This window comes from Montipora capricornis, chromosome 12 (assembly GCF_036669925.1).
Source record: "Montipora capricornis isolate CH-2021 chromosome 12, ASM3666992v2, whole genome shotgun sequence".
NCBI lineage: Eukaryota > Metazoa > Cnidaria > Anthozoa > Scleractinia > Acroporidae > Montipora > Montipora capricornis.
In genome coordinates this window covers 1,601,350-1,616,034 of record NC_090894.1, presented here as the reverse complement: position 1 = coordinate 1,616,034, position 14,685 = coordinate 1,601,350, and the positions used below count along the sequence as shown (strand labels likewise).

The following is a 14,685-nucleotide window of genomic DNA, read 5'->3' as shown; positions in this document are numbered from 1 at the left end:
TACAGTTGAACATTACAATGGTATCGTGACCCGAGCTACACGTGTGGATTCCAGTGTAAAATTTTTTTTATTATTGAATCATGAATTTACAAGTCGGACCTTAAGACGCGTTAATTTATTGAATTGACCCCCGGTTAGTTATCACCACGTACGGCTTGTATATAGTGAAGCAACAATGTACTCACTACCCTGAGAGCCAGATGTTATTTTTCTGGTTTTGGGTTGCCAGGGTATTTGCTTACTGAATAGAACCCAAGTTATTCCATTTTACAAGTGACTATGGAACCTCATATTGAAAGCAACGGAAATTGTACTAAAATACACAAAATATTGTGAGCTTGATTAACTCCAGTTGAGAGCATCTGCTGGTTATCAGTCGAGAAACAAGGATTGTACTCAAAGAATCTGCAAAAAAAATAGTTGTTATTCACGGTTCACTGAGCCGTGGATAGTTTGGGTTTTGAATATAACAAACAAGAGAACAAATAAAAAAGCAAAGACTGGTTTATTTAAGTTACATCGCATTTAAAATTGAATTTTGAGTAACTCTTACAGAACAATAATAATTTAAAAATAATAGGGGACAGCTATTCTTAGAGTTATTTTCATAGAGTTATGTCGTAGAGTTAGAGATTTTAGACTGGCAAAATCCTGAATTCAAGATTTTGGAGTTCAAGATTTATCTTGAAGTCAGGATTTTGGCAGTCGTTAACTCTAACTCTAAGTCATAACTCTACTGAAATAACCCCATTGATGGTTAACCTGAAAATAATACAACCATAAATCCGTTAACTTGATTTATTTCAAAACAATTCCTACGTATTCTTAAATAGCATGGCTGGCTGCATGTATTCGGAAGCAGATTACAAAGCTTGTTATTCTCGTTCTTACTTATAGACTCAAAAAGCTGATATATTAACAACTTTTCGTTCTCGCTCAAAATTTACAAAATGCAAGAGTACTGTACTTTCAAAGGCCGAACGACAGCGGAGCAGTTTTGCAAACATTTGAGCGGATATAACACTTACATGTATGTATTTTCACGTTGCAATTGAAAAGCAGAATCTTTGGTATATAATGAATGATATTTGACGACAATGAAAATTTCTTTAAAGCCATGATATGCTTTGCAGGTAATCGTCTTATGTTCCTGCTCAAATACGTGCTGGTGTTTCTACTATACATAAAATGGTATTCTGCTGAGTTGACATGAGCGAGCTCGTTAACTTCAGCATTTACGCCCCACGTGAAAACCAGAACATTTTTTAAAACATGTATCACAATCTTCCAGTCTGCACCAGGGTAATGCTTTGCGTAAGAAATCGTCAAAGACCGGCATTTTTAAAAATAATAATAAACCAAAAGAAGCTTTACTTTCACCTCGTTCAACGAGAGTTTGATCCAAAATGCTTTCTTTGCTAATTGCTTTTATGCTAATTGTCAAATAACAATCAGTTGGGTGTAAAATCAGACATCAGAATAACATGATAACAATACAGATGATGCAATCTAAAATCTAAATTACTTGAGTAGGGCCATGATGAACAAAAGAAAATTATAAATTATGACGATGATATTTTCTCACCCCAAACCCTATTCAAATCGATTGAAAATTATCTCAGTAATTTCTAATGATGTTTTCAGAGAAACCGTACTATGCAAGACATTGAAGCGACGAGTTCCTTGCGAAAAATATACCCTTGATGTTTTTCATGCACGTGGACCTTTTTCACCAATCCCCGCTCATTCCACGAGCCCGTGTTGGATGGGAAATGGTAAGTAGCCAACGAGGCGTGTAGCACCAAGGTTGGCTATAAGTGATCTCGTTTCATCCAACAAAGGCGAATGGATTAATTGTTTTGCCCCGATGAAACTTGGTTTCTGTATCTTGTAAACAACACATTACCCAACTCAAAAATCCCTACTTACGATATACTGTCTACAGCACACTACTTACGAATTTTTTATGACCTTGCCTTGTATGTAGACATATTATTAGACGAAGAGTGAAGTGATTCTCGCACTTTAGCTGGACAAATTTAGCAATTGTCTATACAGTCAGGAATTTCGAACCCCGTTGGAGCCACCTTGGCGATAAAAACCCTAACTAACCGTAAAGTAACGGCATTTCCCAGGGTCTTCTCAGCTTTTCGAGGGAAACCCCGGGATCTCCCATTGGATTCTGCATTTTGATTGGTTCATAGATTTGCACTCATTAAGCCAAATGTCGATGATTTAAACATAGTTTTTCCCAAAATCAGAATAGCAGCGTGGCCCTATGATTGGAATGCTGGATTTACACAGAAATGTTTCGCATTCAAATCCCGCTCCGTCTACCAACCTTGTATTCGTTTTCGGTGGTCCCAAATTCACCTCCACCACGTCTTGTAAAAAGCCCGAACTGGTTTCTCTTTCCAGTTCGGACTCTTCACCCCCCGGGGGTGGGAGTAACTTTATTTATACACGGTAAATCCTTCAGCAGAGATTATAAAAAGATAAAAGATAAAAATTATAACTATTTAAACTAACTAACCTAAAATACTATTAACTAAATACTAAAAGCTGCTTTACAAGGATGCCGTGTAAACCTCATTAAAAACTGTGGTGAAGTAGATAAAATTTAAAGTCACGTAAAGATGTTGCTGCACGAAGGTCACTGAATAGGCTGTTCCACAACCTGGCTTGGTTGTAAGAGAAACCCTTCTTTGAATAATTGGTGCGGGGCTGCGGAAGAGCCAATCTATTTTCATTATTCCTTAATCGATATTATGTTACGTCGTTTCAAAAAACAAATCTAGAACTCAGATATTCAGGGGTCATCCCATGTAAAGATTAGATTTGTACATCATAACAACAGCTGATTCCAATGTTTGGTATTTGAGTTTATGGGATAGCAAATTGTCGGGATTTTCGGGGCAAGAAAATTCTGGCTTGGCGGATTTAAAAGTGGAAAGATTGGTGGTAAAAAAAGGTTGTTACAGAAAGAACTGTAGCGTTAACTTATTGATTTAATAATTACTAGTCGCGTTAGATTCCATTACCTCATTTTCTCTTGACTCCCTTTTGAAATTACAATTGAAAAGACTTCATGTAAGGTTTATGCAGAAAGTGACTAAGTTGGGGTTGCTAAAATTACATTTATCCAAAAGTGACTAAGATGGGGTCTGTAATTGGCCATAAAATAGACTATGAAGGGGTAGGGGCTCTCGACATTGTTCTCTGTGTTTATTTGAATTCATTGTTGCTTTCTATTCATGGCCCCACAAGCGTCAAACTTTAAATATCGCCGTGTATAAATGAAGGTTCTTTACTTTTCTTTCTTTGCTAATTGCAAAATCTAGATCTCCTGACAATCGCCAAAGGAAGTGTTCCTTTGTCTTGTTCCATTCTGCCAGCGTTCAAATTGTAATTTTTGAGCTCTATCACGGTCTGAAGTATTAGCCGTCTCCTCGCCCAAACCCGCCAAAGGGGCAAGGCGTCTCTCTCGCCAGCCTCGTCCCTTTGACGCTTTAGACTTTAAGCTCTACTAATCTGAAATTCGTTTTATATCTAGCGACCTGTGAACAGACGACAAGAAAAGGTTAAACCTGCATTTCCTAAGTTGTCCTTGGATCACGCATCCATAAAACCACGGTATGATGTATTGGTCGTTGGTTCAGGCTATGGCGGCTCTATTGCAGCTAGCCGTGGTGCCAGAGCTGGCCAAGCTGTGTGCCTACTGGAGCGGGGGAAGGAGTGGCGACCTGGTGAATTTCCTGAGTTGTTTCGTCATGCCTCAAAGGAAATCCAAGTTCATCTTGGTGGAGAGAAAACTATAGGTAACATACTGAACTGTCAGACTACTGTATAGCTGCTCTGAATAAATATGCTTGTGTCTCCCTCCCTAGAGTATTTTCCTCTCCATATCATTTCCAAACCATGACGGCTAAAATGGGCTCTTTGCAGGTTAGTGATCACATGGTTCGAAAACCGCCATACTGGGACGTAAATTGCCCACTGGGACATCTAAAACAACGAAAATTTAAATTATCTTGCTTTGTTTTAGATGTCCCAGTGCGCAATTTGCGTCCCAGTATGGCGGTTTTTGTACCATGTGATCACTAACCTGCAAAGGGTCCATTGTTTACTATTTCCTGTTCACCTTTCTTGTTCTCTTGTTTTATACACCTCTTCAAAGCGAAATTATCTAATGCTTTTGGAATTTAAAAAGACAGGATTTGATTTTACATGTTCATACATATATACGACAGTGCAACCTAGTTTATTAAACAAGCGCAGGTCTGCTTTATGAACGAAGGATAAAACAGAATTTGAATTGATTTTGTCTTTGAGTACTAAAAATGAGACGAAATCAACTCTATAGGTGACCTTTCGCCGAAGTCCAAATGCCATTAACTTTGATTTCTTAAAGTTGATAGATAACTTATTAGATTGGCACTAATGAAAAAGCAACTCAGACTGTAACGCCGGTTTCACAAAGAAAAATAACATCTTTATGGGCAAAAGGATATATTAGTATCGCCGGGATATAGAATAAAGTCTAAGAAATTTGACACAATACACAAGTCATTCACATTTATAAGAAAAAGGAGGGGTCCCAAGATAGAACCCTGAGGAACCCCGTATCGCATCTGATAAAAACACGAACAATGACCGTCAAATTCAACAAATTGTTGCCTGTTTCTAAGATAGCTAAAAGACCAATTCGGGGCAGAACCTCGAACACCATAATACTGAAGTTAGTCAACTTTTCATAAAAGACTTTTTCGCTGTTGTTCCGTGTACACTAACATGGCCGCCTAGAAGTTAGGTGCAAGCTAATGATAGCAGATGAAATTTTGTCGTACAAATAAGTACAGTGATTTTTCCTAAAACCAAATTTACTGTCAGAAGGAATGCCAAATTTGTTAATAAATTTAAGAAGATGGATATATATCAATTTCTCTCAGATTTTCGAAATTGGTGGTAGGACAGACAATTTGACTTATTTTTGACTATCCTAAAATTAATTTGTTGAAACCTAGTGGCTGTTTGCCACGAAATGAGCGATCAATGCACTCTTGATAGTATCGCGATCTTGTTATAGTTTTGCCTATGCGCGAGCCGTCAATATTTCGTGGTATCGCCGTCTCACTTTTGCGGCCTGTGATTGGTTCTAATGTTAAAATTGACGTCGTTGCACTGAATTGGGTTCCTGACGTACGCAAACTAATACGCTTCGCAGGTAGAAAGAATTGAAATTTCGATTAGGCGCGGGTTGATTAGTTTACAGTTTTATTTATCCTTATAAATGATGGATCGCGGTACAAAACAAATTGCGGTTTTGAGTCGGCAATGCCACATTATATTGACGGCGTTGGGAGAAACGACTCCGCCCAATACGGAATATATTTTCTCCCAACTAGCCGTCAATATAATGTGGTATTGCCGTCTCAAAATCGCAATTTGTTTTTTATAATTGACGGTAGTTTAAACAGTACTCAACATTATAATGCGAGGTTGAAAAAATGTCGATGTCAAGCGCCATTTCATTAGGTATTACGTGTTTACTTATCGATATTTCTTTGCGTCCATGAATGAACCAAATACCATCGATTAAAAAGCAAAAGAAAGCTAAAAGTGACATAAATGCACACTTTTGGCCTCTTGAATACTTATTGAAGGTTTCATGACTTTGATGAATGGTTTCTTCAATAGAAGTGATCGTAACAGATTGGCGCGCCAAAGTCATCAAATAGAACAAAAAAGCTGCTACAGTCGCCTATTAGCTAAGTTATACCTAATAAGAGCTTCTCAAGCCGCTGTTGCACTAGGAAAATTTTGGTGCATCTTGTCTATCGGCAATTTTGTTGCGATGCAATTTGCGGGAAAAATTGCCCAGCGTGACACACCCCGCTACAGACATTTCTGGACCTTTCTTGGCCCAATCGCTCTGAAAAGTAGGAAAGTAGAAGTCCGTTCTACTTTCCGCAATGATTTTTGCAACAATGTCAGTGGGAATTTTCCCCACATTGTACAGTGTAACATCTATTGGACAAGTTAGGTCGCCGCGGCATAAACAAAAGGAAACTATGCCCCTTCGACATAATGTAATCATTAAAATCAAGACAAGTTGCAGGAAACGTTGCCCGGTTAAACACCTGTCGAGCAACTTGTCTCGTAGCCGGTGGGAATTTTTGTGACAATAAAATTGCGACACGCGTTGCAAGAAAATTTTACCAATTGTAACAGGGCCGTTATACAGTGTTTCCTGATCACTTGACTTTACAGGCGAACCATCCAGTCTATATGAGTTTTATGTCACTGACGACCTGAGTGTTGCTCAAGGATGTGGTCTTGGAGGAGGCTCTCTCATAAATGCTAATGTTGGCCTTGATGCGGAGCCTGGGGTTTTTGACGACCCATTATGGCCCATAGAGCTCAAGCAAGACCTTGATAGCTTGCACAAGATTGACCGAAAGCATTACGTAGACATGATCAAACCCACACCCTATCCAGATCATTACCCCAAACTGGATAAAATTGACCGTATGAAGGAAGGATTCAACGCCTGCGACATTGAAGATATTCACAAGATAGCTTATAAAACTCCACTCTACGTAACATTCGAGGACACATTATCCAATCATGTTGGAGTGCCTCAACCTAAGTGCACGGCTTGTGGAAACTGTTGTGGGGGCTGTAATGTTGGTGCTAAGAACACCCTAAACATGAATTATTTACCTGACGCCAAGGCCCACGGTGCCGAGATATTCACGGAGGTAGGTCCTGAATTTAAACTTTCATAGTTATTACTAAGATAGCTTCCCCACCACAGACAAGCTGTTTGGTCATACTATTCTACACTAATGGAAACTATTAATCTTTGATGATGTTATAACCATGTCTGTCATACTGCATCGTCCCCCCCCCCCCCCCGCCCTTTTTCTTTTTTGCATGCAATTGAAAATCGGTTGCATCCTTAAATGGATAGATTTCCAGTTTGAACTTACTATAAACATCAAGCTTATTTGTTATTTCATAACAAACAAGCTTTGACTGCACCAAAAAATGTATTCACTAAATTATAATAAAGTAATCAATTGCGCTTGTAACGAAACCTGCAATCGCCTCTGAATATCATCACCTGCAATGTTTCATATAAAGATGTACAACTGCTGTTGAATTGTCACCGAGTTAAAATCTTCCTTGGATGAGGTGTATGGTCAATTTCTTCCATGTTTTTCATCAGAGGTGGTTCCAAACACCCTGAAAATAAAAACCATAATGAAACCACTTACATGTGGCATTCTTTTGTACTCGGTTGCTGTATGCTACGGAAAGTTGTCCTTATGTAACGTTAGTGTGGATTTTGTCGGTAAAATCTGGTCTCAGGTTGAATTCGTTTTTATCTAGGTTAAATTCGTGATCCTCAATTTACCTAGGTTACTTAATATGCACTCTATCTAGTTAAAGCATAGTTAAAGCAGCTATCAAACATCCCATCCCCCCCCCCCTCCATCCTAAAGAGCTAAAAACATCTGTAACTTCCTCAAGCTCTGTTTTATTCATCTCCCTATTCTTCATAATGTTTCGTGTGATCTTATCGTTTTTTATTTTTATATATACACTTATCCATTAAAAAGGGAACAAAAAACTGTATTATGCACTTACCCGTACTCGAACTCGGACCCTCCACCGCTATATACACTACAACGACGAACATGATTAACCCTACTCAATTCTCTTCATTATTTACTTTTTTATAATAAGTCAATTGATAATGGTTATAATAACCAAAACTAATCCTTACCTCACCCTAATTTTCCCCTAGGCTTAATTTAAGCTCCAAAAAAGTTTCTTCAATTCATCTGAGTGCGTATTCAACCTGCAGGTAAAATGAGGATCGCCAATTTAACGTACTTGTAGGTAAAAGTAGATTCAACATGGCAACCGGCAAGATGGACACTGTCATAATTTATATGAATCGAAAATTCCAGGAAGAATGCTAGTTCAAGCTAAAGCGGATGGCACACGCAAAGTCTGAATTGCCCGGCTACCTCCCTTTTAACTGTATATGTCCGAGCTCGATAAGCACACTTTTTTACCTTTCATTTCCTCAAGCATACTTCTTCAGTAACTCGACATTTAGTTTTCCTTGGAACCTCCTGCCACTGTTGATATTTATTTTTAACATTTATTCGGCGAGTATGCATTGAAATGAGATGGTATATAGCAACCAAGTACGAAGTGCAAGTGAAATAATTGTCTTTTTTTTTTGGTTTTTGCTTAATTTTTTTAAATGTTTTTTTCTTTGTTTTTGGTGGTTGTTTTAAAAGAGCTGCAAATCATTACTGACTCTTTCTTTTGAGCAAAAGATAATTTGATGGGCGACATTTCATGATGTAATGGCTGAAATGGCACGGCAACTAAGCCAATCAGAACTCAGAGTCCCTATATCCAATGATCTAGTCAGTTTTTGAAGTTGGTAAATGGATGTTATCAAAGAGATTACCAACTATGTCGATTGCTGTTCTTGGTTCAAATTTACCTTTATGCGCACATAAACCTTTTTTGTGAATCGAACAGAAACTTGTTTTTAAAGGTGGAGGTCATGTCTGTTACTAAGGCACCTAATGGAGGTGACTGGATGGTCAAATACAAGCGTCTTGTTAAAGGTAGTTTCAAAGTTGAGGAAGAGACAATAAGAGCAACTCACGTCATTATTGGTGCTGGAGCGATTGGTTCTACCAAGCTGTTGCTCCGTTCAAAAAAGCACGGACTCCGCATTTCTGACCAGACAGGAAAGCGATTCTCCACAAACGGTGATGCACTGGGTTTCAGCTATAATGGAGCGAAGTCAGCAAATACAGTGGGGCTTACTACGAAACACATGACCGAAAGCAAGAAAGTAGAACCGCCAGGACCCTGTATAACCTATGTGATGGACTTCCGGAAAACAACAGACGGAAACTTGAAAAGGGGTTTCGTCATTGAAGATGGAAGCCCACCATCTGTCCTTTCCGGGCTCTACTCTGTTGGTTTAATGGTTGCCGCTAAAATCATTGGAATCGACAAGTTCTCCTCAGACGAAGCGCTGGAAAAGGCTTGGCAGGTAAGAAACTGCTTGAAGGGAACCTCCATCCTCACAGCGGTTTTACGTTACGATTATTGGGAATAGTTATTACATCTTACTAGATCAATAGATTCGAAATTTTATTTTTTTAATTAAACACGGCAATAACATTTGAGTGTTCACCTAAGTTTCATGATTTTTTCTCTATTGTAAACAAATTCGTGACGTTACTTGGTTGCCGATTTGCAGTTATTATAATAATAATAATAATAATAATAATAATAATTATTATTATTATTATCATTATTATTATTATTATCATAATTATTATTAGGGAGTGTTTGGACTGGTATCTCGATGTCACGGGTTCAAACCCCGAAAACTTTGGTTCTAAGGGTCACTCAAACATTTGAGTGTTCACCTAAGTTTCATGATTTTTTCTCTATTGTGAACAAATTCGTGACGTTACATGGTTACCGATTTGCAGTTATTATTATTATTATTATTATTATTATTATTATGATTATTATTATTATTAGGGAGTGTTTGGACCGTTATCGCGAGGTCACGGGTTCAAACCCCGTTGAAATCCTGAATTTTTCAGGCTTCTTTACGCAATTGCAAGAATTGCGTTCATAACTGCGAGGATCATACCTTCACTTGAATGATTGAATCTTGACTAAGCACTTGCACTTCTTGCCATGTGCTCTTTTCATACACCCCACGCATCAAGGGAAATACTAAAGTAGTACTTTATGTAACAGGAAGTAGCAATATTTCTGGTGTAAGTTAATGAAACAGTCGCGTTCTGGGAAAATTTGGCGATGATGACGTCTAATTTGCTTGAACTGAGATATTTTTTAACGACTTTATGATGACTTCTGGGGTAAAGTGTGTAAACGTCTGAAAAAGGTTTAGAAAACACAAATAACTGGTCAAATAGGATGCTAGTTGCTGAGAGTAGAAACTCTTTACGATACTATCACTCAGTGGACTCTCACAGTCACAGTTAGTCTCATCAACCATAGAACAATTTTTATTTTCGTCAGAACTGAAGAGACTTTTCTGTTGATCTTTTTTTCTTTCTAATTAGCAAATATAAAGAGAAGTGAAGGTGCATTAATACATGAATGTATTCATGGGGGGTTTGCAAGCAAACACGTTCACGAAATACTACATACGCGAGCAAGAATGTGATTTGCTCCGCGAGAGAGATTAAATTAAAGGTAGCAAGAAGGGCATTTGCAGTAAGAGGTTTAAGACTATGGAACCTTCTCCCGTGGGATTTAAAAAAAACTATTGACTCTTTAATGTGCTTTAGGAAAGCAGCATTCATATCTCGTGTAGAATTTTTCATCTCCATAGGCTGCCGCATCATATGGTCATTTTAACTTTTTATTAGGATTTTAATTCAATTTTGAGCTTTTAAATTTTAAACTCATTGTTGTGCAGTACAGTAGTAAACTTGTGACCATTCGTAACCTAGTTTTTTGCTTTTTGAGTATGCTTTTAGATTTTGTAGGTTATTTTATTGTTCTGGAGGACCGCACCTGAAGTTTATTAGCTTTTAGCTTTTATGTGCTACCCTCGGTAAATAAAGTCATTAGGGATATTTAGCATCACGTTTCCAAAGTCGACCGCAAACTTCAAACCGCAGTTAGTCGTTAGCGGTTTGTCGTAGCGGCATTAATAGACTTAAGCATAAGGTTCGGCATTTGACGGGCCAGAGTCCTCAAGGATGTGCAAAGGATCCAAAAAAAAGTGTTAATTCAAGAGTTAAAACATGACTTATGGGTGCAAACGTGAGTTCCTACTGAACAGCAGACTGCAAACTCGAGCGCAAGGCCATGTCACGTGACACTGAGAGGTTTGCCGTTTGCTGTTTTCCGAAAAATACGCGATGCTAAATCTCTCAATTGCTTATTTACTCACTTACTTACTTCTTACTTACTTGCTTACTTACTTACTTATTTACTTACTTACTTACTTACTTACTTACTTACTCACTTACTTACTTACTTACTTACTTACTTACTTACTTACTTACTCACTTACTCACTTACTCACTTACTCAATTACTCACTTACTCACTTACTCACTTACTCGCTTACTCACTTACTCTCTTACTCACTTACTTTGTTACTTACTTACTTACTTACTTACTAGCAATTGAGTGGGAAAGGAATTGATAACACGCTATCATTTCTATGCATGAGCTACGATGATGCAAGCGGCATCATCTCTTACAACCAAGACAATGATACTGTTGACATAACTTGGAACAGAGTTGGCTATGAGAAGAACTTTGAGACAGTAAACTTAGCAATGGAAAAGGCCACCAAAGGCTTAAAAGGGACTTTTGTAAAAAATCCCACATGGACTCCTGCTCTTGGCAAAAGTGTTGTCACAGCTCATCCTCTTGGTGGCTGTCCAATGGGGAAATCTGGAAGAACCGCTGTCGTCAACCATGCTGGGCAAGTCTTTGAAGGTAAGTAGTATTTAAAAATCAGTGCTCAGTAAGGTTAATTAGCAAGAGCTCCGGACTGTTAAACAGGCGTTTGTGGGTCAAGTCCCAAAGCAGACCACAAACCAGCATTTTAGGATTAACTGTTGAGAAGATCTTTCACACTGCGTTGATATTTGCCTCAGTTCAGATGATAGGCTACTTAAGGCCGTTGCCCTGGTCTGCTTGACCTCTGCATTTAAACTTGAATCGGACACAAAGAAGGCCACACTCTGATCGCAAAGGATAGTTTTGGGGCTAGAGCTACTTTACATCTATGGGTTGGGTAGACAAGAGGTAGGCTAGCCATCTTTACCCACAAAACTTCAGTAACAGCTCATACTAGGAGTGGAATGTACCTGGTAGTAACAGTAGCACTAGCAGTAGCAGCAGCAGTAGCGGTCGTTGTAGTGTTAGTGGTAGTGGTAGTAGGGGGAGAGTGCCAGTGGCCGTGGTAGAGATAGTCCCGTAGTGGTAGTGGTGGTACCCTATATGTAGCCGTACTTACTCCCCGCTTTCCCTCGGGGGATGGGGTGCGGCTACACGAAGGCTATGTTGGTAGTGGTACTATGAAGCAGAAAGCCTAAGACAGCTATAGTTTGTAACCATTTAAAGCAGAACGAAAAACTCTGGGTAATTTTTTGTTAAGTGTTCCGGGGCTGGTGACTTTTGAGAGAGTTAACTGTATATTTTTATCTCACAGGAACCTTTTCATCTTGTCCTTTCTAATGTGTCATTGCAGCTGATTCTGACCAGGTTCTAGAGGGACTATATGTAGTGGATGGTGCAATTCTTCCCATTGCTGTGGGGGTTAATCCCACTATGACCATTTCATGCTTGGCTGAGCGCTGTATGCGACTTCTTGCTGAAAGAGAAGGATGGCACATTGACTACGATACATTCAAACCACTTGGTAAATCACTTCAATGACTGCTGCAATGAATGCCAGCCGTTTTCATTAAATTAATCATTGAATATAAGTTTGCCTTTTTTGCGTCGCCTCCTTGTCATGCATGTTTGAGAACTGCCAAGCAAACGTTAATGAGCCTACCATAGTAATGTGAGAACTGGGCTTTTAGTCAAGTTACTCTTTATAAGCAATACAGGACTTTTCCGTGTTTACATAGCCTCATCTAAACACGAGGGAAAAACGACTTGGAAAAATGCAAGACAGTTAACTGTCGAGAATTCTCCCAACTCCGCGAGTGTTTAGATGAGGCTAGTATGAAAACATGGACAAAAACCCTCTATTACATTTATAAAATATTTCTCAAAAATAATTCGACACATAAAGGAAAATGCTGGTTTTTTTTTTCTTCTTGATTGAAATAGATTTTGTTTACACACGCTCATATTTCCTACCAGCCGATCAAAACGTGCATCTGCCATTATATAACCAATCAAAATTCGTGTGATCTCACAGCCGTGGTTACATACTCTCATCTAAACACAGCTATTGACCAATGGGAGTGCACGTACTATCCTAATTATTTTATTTAAAAAAAGCCTCTAATCGAGTACTCTTCATCCGCGATCCACCATAGTTAATAGAGGGGAATGGTTTGGAGGCCCGGCAAATATGAAAGGAGCAAATAAAAATGCCAAGATATAGGTTCGAAAGTCCACGACCGTGCACAATCTTTTGTTTTGCGCTTATCGTGACTATGCAAGAATTACGTAACCAACACGTTTCTGTTGGTTAGTTCCCCAGTACGGAGTAAAGAACTATTGTGTTTTTTGCACGGTCAAGGCCAGAAAAGAGCACAAGAACCTACAACAAAGAAAGTTTTCGGGTTTCATAACCATTCCCGTCTATTAAATATGGATCCACCAATAAGTCATCATCACTTCTCTTTTTGTCCATGCAAATGTATATTATTCGTACTTCCCTTAAGTTTTTGATATTACAAAAGTGGCTTCACTCCCTGGATTATTAATATAATATATGGGCATTTTCTGTTTTTTGTTTGTTTATATATGAAGTGTGGAGAGAATCAAATTAAGATGCTGATCTCGTCGCAGTTATTAATTAACGTTACTTTCAAGAGCAGTAATTAAACGGTACATTAATGACAACAAGCGTTTGGCCCTTTGGAGAATAACTAATTCTGTGCAAAAAAAAACTGATTACAAAGAGAATCGCTAGATCTTCCTGATTTCACTTACTTGACCAGACGTGTGGGGCTAATTTCCTGCTAAATCCAGGGTAATCCATCTTCACCATCTATTTGTGGTAATGAGTCAGTTGCAGTCAGGAGTTCTTGACATTAAACTAAACAGAAAGGAAGACTTAAAGTTTGCTATTTCCATTTTTAACGATCGCGAGCACTTAAATTAGCAGGCTTCTGCAGGTTTACTTGTTATTTAAATTGTATCCTTAGGATGTATTTTTACTGAAGTGACAAGAGAATGAAGTGTGAGTTGCGAAAACATGACACCTTTTCTTGTTCACAGATAAGACTAGCTTTGTCAAATAAAAGCCAGGAATTCGATTCACAGAGAAGATGGTCGGGACATATGAACCATTAAAAAACAGGGCGAAGCATACACCGTGTGAATTCACTCTGACCATTGATTCTGATGATGTTGAGCGCATGCTCAACTGTGATCCGTCGCACTCAGCAACGATTTCAGGGACAGTGACGTGTCTTGCTTTATCCTGTGCTCCACTGTCAGTTTTTGAAGGTGGGTTTAGTAAGCACAGCTCGTTTTATAAGAGGAAACTGAAACTTCCCGGGTCTATAACATAGTTATAAGCTCCGAACAAGGACGAAATGGCTCACGCTGCATGGCTTCCCTCCCCTGGTAGAATAGCCACGCACAAGCAGAGGGCACTGCCCCTTGCATGCTGTCTTAAAGGGGAATATTGATCAGAATAAAATTGTGCGGGAATCTGAGACCTTAATCAGTATTCGCCATTTGGGACGTGGCATAGGTTGATAGCAAGGTTTGTTGGTGAACGTTTAGACATAAGCGCCTATGCAGATTGTTTTCCAGGTTTGAAAGCCCCTGAAAATGAATTAAATTACATTTCTCCATGATATAATCGTAAATTCACAACAAGCTCGGATAGCACAATAGCTGCAAGTATAAAGTGTAGCGATTAGTGACGATAAAAAGGATGGAA

General features: G+C 38.7%; 1 pseudogene; it reads left to right on the top strand.

The window, feature by feature from the left end:
• LOC138027530 (uncharacterized) overlaps nt 1–14,685 on the top strand; it is a 34,208-nt pseudogene that overhangs the window by 4,467 nt on the left and 15,056 nt on the right.